This window comes from Ranitomeya variabilis, chromosome 3, assembly GCF_051348905.1.
Source record: "Ranitomeya variabilis isolate aRanVar5 chromosome 3, aRanVar5.hap1, whole genome shotgun sequence".
NCBI lineage: Eukaryota > Metazoa > Chordata > Amphibia > Anura > Dendrobatidae > Ranitomeya > Ranitomeya variabilis.
In genome coordinates this window covers 729,329,452-729,343,378 of record NC_135234.1, presented here as the reverse complement: position 1 = coordinate 729,343,378, position 13,927 = coordinate 729,329,452, and the positions used below count along the sequence as shown (strand labels likewise).

At 49.2% G+C, this 13,927-nt stretch overlaps 1 protein-coding gene across 4 annotated transcripts in view; it reads right to left on the bottom strand.

The window, feature by feature from the left end:
- Positions 1–13,927, bottom strand: part of ELMOD1 (ELMO domain containing 1) — a 166,844-nt gene that overhangs the window by 126,051 nt on the left and 26,866 nt on the right. The gene's annotated exons all lie outside the window — the stretch shown is intronic.

The window sequence follows — 13,927 nt, the reverse complement described above, 5'->3', positions numbered from 1 at the left end:
CACTACAGGAGAGAGGACCCTGCACATAAGAGCTGACACTACAGGAGAGAGGACCCTGTACATAAGAGCTGACACTGTACAGGAGAGAGGACCCTGCACATAAGAGCTGACACTCTACAGGAGAGAGGACCCTGCACATAAGAGCTGACACTACAGGAGAGAGGTCCCTGCACATAAGAGCTGACACTGTACAGGAGAGAGGACCCTGCACATAAAAGCTGACACTACAGGAGAGAGGACCCTGTACATAAGAGCTGACACTCTACAGGAGAGAGGACCCTGCACATAAGAGCTGACACTCTACAGGAGAGAGGACCCTGCACATAAGAGCTGACACTACAGGAGAGAGGTCCCTGCACATAAGAGCTGACACTGTACAGGAGAGAGGACCCTGCACATAAGAGCTGACACTACAGGAGAGAGGACCCTGCACATAAGAGCTGACACTCTACAGGAGAGAGGACCCTGCACATAAGAGCTGACACTACAGGAGAGAGGACCCTGTACATAAGAGCTGACACTGTACAGGAGAGAGGACCCTGCACATAAGAGCTGACACTACAGGAGAGAGGTCCCTGCACATAAGAGCTGACTCTACAGGAGAGAGGACCCTGCACATAAGAGCTGACTCTACAGGAGAGAGGACCCTGCACATAAGAGCTGACACTGTACAGGAGAGAAGACCCTGCACATAAGAGCTGACACTCTACAGGAGAGAGGACCCTGCACATAAGAGCTGACACTGTACAGGAGAGAAGACCCTGCACATAAGAGCTGACTCTACAGGAGAGAGGACCCTGCACATAAGAGCTGACACTCTACAGGAGAGAGGACCCTGCACATAGGAGCTGACACTACAGGAGAGAGGATCCTACACATAAGAGCTGACACTCTACAGGAGAGAGGACCCTGCACATAAGAGCTGACACTCTACAGGAGAAAGGACCCTGCACATAAGAGCTGACACTCTACAGCAGAGAGGACCCTGCACATAAGAGCTGACACTACAGGAGAGAGGACACTGCACATAAGAGCTGACACTACAGGAGAGAGGATCCTACACATAAGAGCTGACACTCTACAGGAGAGAGGGCCCTGCACATAAGAGCTGACACTCTACAGCAGAGAGGACCCTGCACATAAGAGCTGACACTACAGGAGAGAGGACACTGCACATGAGAGCTGACACTACAGGAGAGAGGATCCTGCACATAAGAGCTGACTCTACAGGAGAGAGGACCCTGCACATAAGAGCTGACTCTACAGGAGAGAGGACCCTGCACATAAGAGCTGACACTGTACAGGAGAGAAGACCCTGCACATAAGAGCTGACACTCTACAGGAGAGAGGACCCTGCAAATAAGAGCTGACACTGTACAGGAGAGAGGATCCTACACATAAGAGCTGACACTACAGGAGAGAGGATCCTACACATAAGAGCTGACACTCTACAGGAGAGAGGACCCTGCACATAAGAGCTGACACTCTACAGGAGAGAGGACCCTGCACATAAGAGCTGACACTACAGGAGAGAGGACCCTGCACATAAGAGCTGACACTGTACAGGAGAGAGGACCCTGCACATAAGAGCTGACACTACGGGAGAGAGGACCCTGCCCATAAGAGCTGACTCCCTACAGGAAAGAGGACACTGCACATAAGAGCTGACACTCTACAGGAGAGAGGACCCTGCACATAAGAGCTGACACTGTACAGGAGAGAGGACCCTGCACATAAGAGCTGACACTACGGGAGAGAGGACCCTGCCCATAAGAGCTGACTCTCTACAGGAAAGAGGACCCTGCACATAAGAGCTGACACTCTACAGGAGAGAGGACCCTGCACATAAGAGCTGACACTCTACAGGAGAGAGGACCCTGCACATAAGAGCTGACACTCTACAGGAGAGAGGACCCTGCACATAAGAGCTGACACTCTACAGGAGAAAGGACCCTGCACATAAGAGCTGACACTCTACAAGAGAGAGGATCCTGCACATAAGAGCTGACACTCTACAGGAGAGAGGACCCTGTACATAAGAGCTGACACTCTACAGGAGAAAGGACCCTGCACATAAGAGCTGACACTCTACAAGAGAGAGGATCCTGCACATAAGAGCTGACACTCTACAGGACAGAGGACCCTGTACATAAGAGCTGACACTGTACAGGAGAGAGGACCCTGCCCATAAGAGCTGACACTCTACAAGAGAGAGGACCCTGCACATAAGAGCTGACACTACAGGAGAGAGGACCCTGCACATAAGAGCTGACACTCTACAGGAGAGAGGACCCTGCACATAAGAGCTGACCCTCTACAGGAGAGAGGACCCTGTACATAAGAGCTGACACTACAGGAGAGAGGACCCTGCACATAAGAGCTGACACTACAGGAGAGAGGACCCTGTACATAAGAGCTGACACTGTACAGGAGAGAGGACCCTGCACATAAGAGCTGACACTCTACAGGAGAGAGGACCCTGCACATAAGAGCTGACACTACAGGAGAGAGGTCCCTGCACATAAGAGCTGACACTGTACAGGAGAGAGGACCCTGCACATAAGAGCTGACACTACAGGAGAGAGGACCCTGCACATAAGAGCTGACACTACAGGAGAGAGGACCCTGCACATAAGAGCTGACACTCTACAGGAGAGAGGACCCTGCACATAAGAGCTGACACTCTACAGGAGAGAGGGCCCTGCACATAAGAGCTGACACTCTACAGGAGAGAGGGCCCTGCACATAAGAGCTGACACTACAGGAGAGAGGACCCTGCACATAAGAGCTGACACTCTACAGGAGAGAGGACCCTGCACATAAGAGCTGACACTCTACAGGAGAGAGGACCCTGCACATAAGAGCTGACACTACAGGAGAGAGGACCCTGCACATAAGAGCTGACACTACAGGAGAGAGGACCCTGCACATAAGAGCTGACACTACAGGAGAGAGGACCCTGTACATAAGAGCTGACACTACAGGAGAGAGGACCCTGCACATAAGAGCTGACACTCTACAGGAGAGAGGACCCAGCACATAAGAGCTGACACTACAGGAGAGAGGACCCTGCACATAAGAGCTGACACTCTACAGGAGAGAGGACCCTGCACATAAGAGCTGACACTCTACAGGAGAGAGGACCCAGCACATAAGAGCTGACACTACAGGAGAGAGGACCCTGCACATAAGAGCTGACACTCTACAGGAGAGAGGACCCTGCACATAAGAGCTGACACTACGGGAGAGAGGACCCTGCCCATAAGAGCTGACTCTCTACAGGAAAGAGGACACTGCACATAAGAGCTGACACTCTACAGGAGAGAGGACCCTGCACATAAGAGCTGACACTGTACAGGAGAGAGGACCCTGCACATAAGAGCTGACACTACGGGAGAGAGGACCCTGCCCATAAGAGCTGACTCTCTACAGGAAAGAGGACCCTGCACATAAGAGCTGACACTCTACAGGAGAGAGGACCCTGCACATAAGAGCTGACACTCTACAGGAGAGAGGACCCTGCACATAAGAGCTGACACTCTACAGGAGAGAGGACCCTGCACATAAGAGCTGACACTCTACAGGAGAAAGGACCCTGCACATAAGAGCTGACACTCTACAAGAGAGAGGATCCTGCACATAAGAGCTGACACTCTACAGGAGAGAGGACCCTGTACATAAGAGCTGACACTGTACAGGAGAGAGGACCCTGCCCATAAGAGCTGACACTCTACAAGAGAGAGGATCCTGCACATAAGAGCTGACACTACAGGAGAGAGGACCCTGCACATAAGAGCTGACACTCTACAGGAGAGAGGACCCTGCACATAAGAGCTGACCCTCTACAGGAGAGAGGACCCTGTACATAAGAGCTGACACTACAGGAGAGAGGACCCTGCACATAAGAGCTGACACTACAGGAGAGAGGACCCTGTACATAAGAGCTGACACTGTACAGGAGAGAGGACCCTGCACATAAGAGCTGACACTCTACAGGAGAGAGGACCCTGCACATAAGAGCTGACACTACAGGAGAGAGGTCCCTGCACATAAGAGCTGACACTGTACAGGAGAGAGGACCCTGCACATAAGAGCTGACACTACAGGAGAGAGGACCCTGCACATAAGAGCTGACACTACAGGAGAGAGGACCCTGCACATAAGAGCTGACACTCTACAGGAGAGAGGACCCTGCACATAAGAGCTGACACTCTACAGGAGAGAGGGCCCTGCACATAAGAGCTGACACTCTACAGGAGAGAGGGCCCTGCACATAAGAGCTGACACTACAGGAGAGAGGACCCTGCACATAAGAGCTGACACTCTACAGGAGAGAGGACCCTGCACATAAGAGCTGACACTCTACAGGAGAGAGGACCCTGCACATAAGAGCTGACACTACAGGAGAGAGGACCCTGCACATAAGAGCTGACACTACAGGAGAGAGGACCCTGCACATAAGAGCTGACACTACAGGAGAGAGGACCCTGTACATAAGAGCTGACACTCTACAGGAGAGAGGACCCTGCACATAAGAGCTGACACTCTACAGGAGAGAGGACCCAGCACATAAGAGCTGACACTACAGGAGAGAGGACCCTGCACATAAGAGCTGACACTACAGGAGAGAGGACCCTGTACATAAGAGCTGACACTGTACAGGAGAGAGGACCCTGCACATAAGAGCTGACACTCTACAGCAGAGAGGACCCTGCACATAAGAGCTGACACTACAGGAGAGAGGACACTGCACATAAGAGCTGACACTACAGGAGAGAGGATCCTACACATAAGAGCTGACCCTCTACAGGAGAGAGGACCCTGTACATAAGAGCTGACACTACAGGAGAGAGGACCCTGCACATAAGAGCTGACACTGTACAGGAGAGAGGACCCTGTACATAAGAGCTGACACTGTACAGGAGAGAGGACCCTGCACATAAGAGCTGACACTCTACAGGAGAGAGGACCCTGCACATAAGAGCTGACACTCTACAGGAGAGAGGGCCCTGCACATAAGAGCTGACACTACAGGAGAGAGGACACTGCACATAAGAGCTGACACTACAGGAGAGAGGATCCTACACATAAGAGCTGACACTCTACAGGAGAGAGGATCCTGCACATAAGAGCTGACTCTACAGGAGAGAGGACCCTGCACATAAGAGCTGACACTGTACAGGAGAGAAGACCCTGCACATAAGAGCTGACACTCTACAGGAGAGAGGACCCTGCACATAAGAGCTGACACTGTACAGGAGAGAAGACCCTGCACATAAGAGCTGACTCTACAGGAGAGAGGACCCTGCACATAAGAGCTGACACTCTACAGGAGAGAGGACCCTGCACATAGGAGCTGACACTACAGGAGAGAGGATCCTACACATAAGAGCTGACACTCTACAGGAGAGAGGACCCTGCACATAAGAGCTGACACTCTACAGGAGAAAGGACCCTGCACATAAGAGCTGACACTCTACAGCAGAGAGGACCCTGCACATAAGAGCTGACACTACAGGAGAGAGGACACTGCACATAAGAGCTGACACTACAGGAGAGAGGATCCTACACATAAGAGCTGACACTCTACAGGAGAGAGGGCCCTGCACATAAGAGCTGACACTCTACAGGAGAGAGGACCCTGCACATAAGAGCTGACCCTCTACAGGAGAGAGGGCCCTGCACATAAGAGCTGACACTGTACAGCAGAGAGGACCCTGCACATAAGAGCTGACACTACAGGAGAGAGGACACTGCACATAAGAGCTGACACTACAGGAGAGAGGATCCTACACATAAGAGCTGACACTCTACAGGAGAGAGGACCCTGCACATAAGAGCTGACCCTCTACAGGAGAGAGGATCCTGCACATAAGAGCTGACTCTACAGGAGAGAGGACCCTGCACATAAGAGCTGACTCTACAGGAGAGAGGACCCTGCACATAAGAGCTGACACTGTACAGGAGAGAAGACCCTGCACATAAGAGCTGACACTCTACAGGAGAGAGGACCCTGCACATAAGAGCTGACACTGTACAGGAGAGAGGATCCTACACATAAGAGCTGACACTACAGGAGAGAGGATCCTACACATAAGAGCTGACACTCTACAGGAGAAAGGACCCTGCACATAAGAGCTGACACTCTACAGCAGAGAGGACCCTGCACATAAGAGCTGACACTACAGGAGAGAGGACACTGCACATAAGAGCTGACACTACAGGAGAGAGGATCCTACACATAAGAGCTGACACTCTACAGGAGAGAGGGCCCTGCACATAAGAGCTGACACTCTACAGCAGAGAGGACCCTGCACATAAGAGCTGACACTACAGGAGAGAGGACACTGCACATAAGAGCTGACACTACAGGAGAGAGGATCCTACACATAAGAGCTGACACTGTACAGGAGAGAAGACCCTGCACATAAGAGCTGACACTCTACAGGAGAGAGGACGCTGCACATAAGAGCTGACACTGTACAGGAGAGAGGATCCTACACATAAGAGCTGACACTACAGGAGAGAGGATCCTACACATAAGAGCTGACACTCTACAGGAGAGAGGACCCTGCACATAAGAGCTGACACTCTACAGGAGAAAGGACCCTGCACATAAGAGCTGACACTACGGGAGAGAGGATCCTGCACATAAGAGCTGACACTCTACAGGAGAGAGGACCCTGCACATAAGAGCTGACACTACAGGAGAGAGGACACTGCACATAAGAGCTGACACTGTACAGGAGAGAGGATCCTACACATAAGAGCTGACACTACAGGAGAGAGGATCCTACACATAAGAGCTGACACTACAGGAGAGAGGATCCTGCACATAAGAGCTGACACTCTACAGGACAGAGGACCCTGCACATAAGAGCTGACACTCTACAGCAGAGAGGACCCTGCACATAAGAGCTGACCCTCTACAAGAGAGAGGACCCTGCACATAAGAGCTGACACTCTACAGGAGAGAGGACACTACACATAAGAGCTGACACTCTACAGGAGAGAAGATCCTGCACATAAGAGCTGACACTACAGGAGAGAGGACACTGCACATAAGAGCTGACACTCTACAGGAGAGAGGACACTACACATAAGAGCTGACACTACAGGAGAGAGGACCCTGCACATAAGAGCTGACACTCTACAGGAGAGAGGACCCTGCACATAAGAGCTGACACTCTACAGGAGAGAGGATAATGCACATAAGAGCTGACACTGTACAGGAGAGAGGACCCTGCACATAAGAGCTGACACTCTACAGGAGAGAGGATAATGCACATAAGAGCTGACACTGTACAGGAGAGAGGACCCTGCACATAAGAGCTGACACTACGGGAGAGAGGACCCTGCCCATAAGAGCTGACTCTCTACAGGAGAGAGGACCCTGCACATAAGAGCTGACACTCTACAGGAGAGAGGACCCTGCACATAAGAGCTGACACTCTACAGGAGAGAGGACCCTGCACATAAGAGCTGACACTCTACAGGAGAGAGGACCCTGCACATAAGAGCTGACACTCTACAGGAGAGAGGACCCTGCACATAAGAGCTGACTCTCTACAGGAGAGAGGACCCTGCACATAAGAGCTGACACTCTACAGGAGAGAGGACCCTGCACATAAGAGCTGACACTCTACAGGAGAGAGGACCCTGCACATAAGAGCTGACACTCTACAGGAGAGAGGACCCTGCACATAAGAGCTGACCCTCTACAGGAGAGAGGATCCTGCACATAAGAGCTGACTCTACAGGAGAGAGGACCCTGTACATAAGAGCTGACACTGTACAGGAGAGAGGACCCTGCCCATAAGAGCTGACTCTGTACAGGAGAGAGGACCCTGCACATAAGAGCTGACACTCTACAGGAGAGAGGATAATGCACATAAGAGCTGACACTCTACAGGAGAGAGGACCCTGCACATAAGAGCTGACACTACGGGAGAGAGGACCCTGCCCATAAGAGCTGACTCTCTACAGGAGAGAGGACCCTGCACATAAGAGCTGACACTCTACAGGAGAGAGGACCCTGCACATAAGAGCTGACACTCTACAGGAGAGAGGACCCTGCACATAAGAGCTGACACTCTACAGGAGAGAGGACCCTGCACATAAGAGCTGACACTCTACAGGAGAGAGGACCCTGCACATAAGAGCTGACACTCTACAAGAGAGAGGATCCTGCACATAAGAGCTGACACTACAGGAGAGAGGACCCTGCACATAAGAGCTGACACTCTACAGGAGAGAGGACCCTGCACATAAGAGCTGACCCTCTACAGGAGAGAGGACCCTGTACATAAGAGCTGACACTACAGGAGAGAGGACCCTGCACATAAGAGCTGACCCTCTACAGGAGAGAGGATCCTGCACATAAGAGCTGACACTACAGGAGAGAGGACCCTGTACATAAGAGCTGACACTGTACAGGAGAGAGGACCCTGCCCATAAGAGCTGACTCTGTACAGGAGAGAGGACCCTGCACATAAGAGCTGACCCTCTACAGGAGAGAGGACCCTGCCCATAAGAGCTGACACTACAGGAGAGAGGACCCTGCACATAAGAGCTGACCCTCTACAGGAGAGAGGACCCTGCACATAAGAGCTGACACTACAGGAGAGAGGACCCTGCACATAAGAGCTGACACTCTACAGGAGAGAGGACCCTGCACATAAGAGCTGACACTCTACAGGAGAGAGGACACTGCACATAAGAGCTGACACTCTACTGGAGAGAGGACCCTGCACATAAGAGCTGACACTCTACAAGAGAGAGGACCCTGCACATAAGAGCTGACACTGTACAGGAGAGAGGATCCTGCACATAAGAGCTGACACTCTACAGGAGAGAGGATCCTGCACATAAGAGCTGACACTCTACAGGAGAGAGGACCCTGCACATAAGAGCTGACACTACAGGAGAGAGGACACTGCACATAAGAGCTGACACTGTACAGGAGAGAGGATCCTACACATAAGAGCTGACACTACAGGAGAGAGGATCCTACACATAAGAGCTGACACTACAGGAGAGAGGATCCTGCACATAAGAGCTGACACTCTACAGGACAGAGGACCCTGCACATAAGAGCTGACACTCTACAGCAGAGAGGACCCTGCACATAAGAACTGACCCTCTACAAGAGAGAGGACACTACACATAAGAGCTGACACTCTACAGGAGAGAAGGTCCTGCACATAAGAGCTGACACTACAGGAGAGAGGACACTGCACATAAGAGCTGACCCTCTACAGGAGAGAGGACTCTGCACATAAGAGCTGACACTCTACAGGAGAGAGGACCCTGCACATAAGAGCTGACACTCTACAGGAGAGAGGATAATGCACATAAGAGCTGACACTCTACAGGAGAGAGGACCCTGCACATAAGAGCTGACCCTCTACAGGAGAGAGGACCCTGCACATAAGAGCTGACACTCTACAGGAGAGAGGATCCTGCACATAAGAGCTGACACTACAGGAGAGAGGACCCTGCACATAAGAGCTGACACTACAGGAGAGAGGACCCTGCACATAAGAGCTGACACTACAGGAGAGAGGACCCTGCACATAAGAGCTGACACTCTACAGGAGAGAGGATCCTGCACATAAGAGCTGACACTACAGGAGAGAAGTTGAGCATCAGAGAATAGAGGCCTTGATATTACGAGCCACATCAGTAGTTCCAGCAGCTGCTGAATTCATGATGGATAAGTGGAGCCAGTCTGACTTGTGGATTATTAGGTTATATAATGAGTCAGTCAGTCATTGGCACCATCATACCAACCAATCAGAGCTCGGCTTTCATTTCTCAACCTAATCATGAAAAATGAAAGCTCAGCTCTCATTGGTTGCTATGGGCAACAAGGCCTGGTTGTTCCCTGAAACAATTATAAGTAGGCCTTGTCTTTTGGTCTGAAAGGAAGACGGATGTTGTTATACACAAGACCAGTATTCATGTTAGACAGTTAAAAATAACATAAAAAAAGTGTATATAATATATATATATATTTTTTTACACACACACACACACACACACACATACATATATATGTATATACACGCACACACATATACTGTATATTGGGCTTTAAAACATTTTATTGATGAAACACGCCAGGAAACAATATTTCCCCATTAATAAGTATTTGCTATGTAGATCCTGGAGATATATGCTCCCTTGGCAAAATGATCAGATTTTTTCTTTCCACATTAGCGATCATTGCACCGAGAGATGTGGAGTGAGGCATGAGAGGGGAGCATGGCCATGGATACCACAGCGCTCCTAATAAGATATCTGCATTCATCTCATGCAGCCATCGCCCTCCATCTAGGCCGAGGACTCATTGTTACCCCCTCCCCTCCTATTTCTTCCTCGCTCCCTGCTCTCCGAGATCTCCTTGTTCACAGAATCTGGGCTTCGTGTTTAATTGATTCCCTGTTGCTAAGCGGCAGGCAGCGGCTCCAGAGAACACAATAACATGGCGGCGTGGATGTAGGGGCCGTCGCAGTGTGATGTACCTTAGTACTGAATGTTATTGACAGAAAGGAGAAGCATTAGGAAAATGAATTCTTATAAAATGCTGTAATAAAATAATAAGTAATGGTACATACTGACAGAGGATCTCCTGGGCCCACAGGTAAAATCTGGAAGAGATTCAGTCAAAAATTACCTCCAGATTTTTATAATATTGGTTTCCACAAATGGAGTAGTTTAAGTCACCTCAGCTCCAAGGAACCAGGAGGACCTGCAGCCTCTATCTCCAGCAATTACCCCCCCAATGTACATGTTCCACTCATGAAAACTCTGAGGACACCTCACATACACGCCAAACCTCCTGGCGATCATCTTTTCAAGAACTGGAAATAGCATGCCACGAAGAGTTAACCCAAAATGTACGTAGATGATGATTCAAAATATATCTGTCCATGTGCCCCTCGATCGTCAATGATCTAAAGACCTACTAGGTTTTTCCGTCTGATCCAATCCTTATACAAACCAAGACACTTACAGACATTCTTGATGTTGCCAGGGAGAAATCTCTCATCTCGAACACTGAATACAAATACTTAATACCAGAGGCGCCTACCATACCTATATTTTATGCCCAAAAATAGGTGAGGAAACCAGCGAAAGGTGAAGGTTGCTAAAAAATAACTTATTAATCCAAGTAAAAATTATACTAACATGTGTCCACACTTGTGATAAAAGATCAACGCGTTTCGACTTGCAATAATAAGACGCAATAGGGGGATAGAGGGCTAGCCACCATCCATTAGCTTTGAGAAAATATCGGATTACGTACCGGTAATGCTCTTTTATAGAGCCCACGACAGCACCCACTGAGAGAGGGGATCCGCCCCTAGGAACAGGAAACCTACAGAGAGATAAAAGGGGCGGCCCCCCCTCGCTCCTCAGTTGTTTTACAGAGAAAAAGGAGGAACCGCCGCCAGGTTTTTTAGTCTTATCAGGTTTAGGCATATATACATATTTACAACCTCATACCATATTATTCTATTATATACATCTCCCTATCAAGACACCACGTGCAACTAAATAAAGAAAAGGGAGGGAATCGAATGGGTGCTGTCGTGGGCTCTATAAAAGAGCATTACCGGTACGTAATCCGATATTTTCTATTCGCCACGACAGCACCCACTGAGAGATTTTCAGAGACTATATACTGGGTGGGTTAACTGAATCAAGAACCGAAACCCCAAAGGTCAGGTCAGAAGCAGCAGACAGATCTAATCTATAATGTCTATAGAAGGTGTTTGGTGAAGACCAAGTTGCAGCCTTACATATAAGATCTATCAGCACGTTCGCCCTTTCTGCCCAGGAGGTCGACACGGCTCTTGTGGAGTGTGCTCCCACATGCATTGGAGGATCTCTTCCTCCAGCTTTATACGCCAGGACAATGGCATCTCTAATCCAGCGTGATAGCGTGTTCTTTGTAACTCTGGAACCCTTGGTTTTTCCCTGGAAAGAGACAAAGAGAGCCCTACTCTTCCTCCAGTCCCTAGTCCTCTCTAAGTAGGCTAGAATAGTTCTCTTAACATCTAGGGTATGAAGCCTGGCTTCTTCTGGAGTCGAGTGGTCTTCATAGAAGGTAGGTAACAGGATCTCCTGGGATCTGTGAAAACTAGTGGCTACCTTAGGGAGATAACAAGGGTCCGTCTTTAAAATTATTCTATCAGATGTCACGGATAGATAAGGAGGGTCAATAGACAAGGCATGGAGATCACTCACCCTTCTAGCGGATACTAACGCTACTAACAGTATTGTTTTTAGCGAGATGTTCTTTAATGAGGCCTCATGTAGCGGCTCAAACGGGCTTTGTGTCAAGGCATCTAGGACCAGAGATAGATCCCACTGAGGCACCTGTGGTATATGAATAGGTTTTGATCGTTCACATGCTGATATAAAACGAGAAACCCATCTATCTCCCGCCACATCATAACTAAAGAGGGCTCCTAGAGCTGAAACCTGGACTCTTAGAGTATTTACCGACAGTCCTAATTCAAGTCCTTTTTGCAAGAACTCCAATATTGCAAATATAGGAACTTCAGCGGAAAGTTGTGCAGTATGAAATTTAAGGAATTTTTTCCAAACTCTGACATAGATTTGGGTAGTGGAAGGCTTTCTACTCTTCATAAGAGTATCTATAAGCCCACTGGAAAAACCCCTTAGAGTTAGTAAGTGCCTTTCAAATTCCATACCGTCAGATTCATGCCTTTTACCCGAGGATGGAGAAACGGTCCCTGAGACAACAGGTCCTTGGTCTGAGGCAGAATCCAAGGGTCTGTAGTCGACATTGCCCTGAGCCAGGAGAACCATGGCCTTTTGGGCCAGAATGGGGCCACCAACAGAACTCTTGCCCCCTCCTCCCTTATTTTTCTTATTACTATAGGTAATAGATTCCATGGAGGGAATGCGTAGGCCAGGTCGAATGTCCATGGTACCTGAAGGGCATCGAATATGTCGGGGTTGTCCAGTCTGCAAAGGGAAGCAAATGTTTTGACCTGACGGTTGGACCTTGTTGCGAATAGGTCTATTTGTGGCATGCCCCATCGGTCTGTTATCTGCCGGAAAATCTCTCTGCTGAGCATCCATTCCCCTTGATGAAGGGTATGGCGACTGAGGAAATCGGCACGGATGTTGTCTATACCTCTGATGTGCACCGCTGACAAGGACAACAGATGACTTTCGGCTAACGTCATGATGTCCGAAGAGACTCTCATAAGATTTTCTGATCGTGTACCTCCTTGACGATTTAAATAGGCTACTGCCGAGGTGTTGTCTGAGAGGACCCTTGTGTGAGAGCCTCGTAGCTGGGGAAGAAAGTGGAGTAGGGAATAATATATGGCTCTTAATTCTTTTACATTAGAAGAATTAGCTAACTCTGACCTGGACCAAAGGCCCTGAACCACCTGATCACCAAAATGTGCTCCCCAGCCCTCCGGACTAGCATCCGTGGTTACTACGGCAGAAGGGGTGATGACCCATGGTACCCCCTCTGATAGATTTCCCCAATCTAACCACCATGTAAGGGAGTGTACTACCTCTGCCGTTAAGAAAATTGTTCGATCTAAATGTACCCTATCTTTTGTGTCTTCCTGCAATACCAATTTTTGCAGCTGCCTGGTATGGAATTGAGCCCATTTAACCGCAGGGATACATGATGATAGTGAACCTAACAATGACATGGCATTTCTCAGTGACATATTACGCTTTTTGATAGCTAAATCTACTTTACTAATTATCGAATACTTTTTATCATCAGGCAACCAACATTTTTGGTCTACTGAATCCAGGAGGAGACCTAAAAATTTCTGACAAGTGACGGGTTGGAGTCTGGATTTTTCCCAGTTAATAATCCAACCCAGCCTTTGTAAAGAGGATACCACCTCCTCCAACCTTT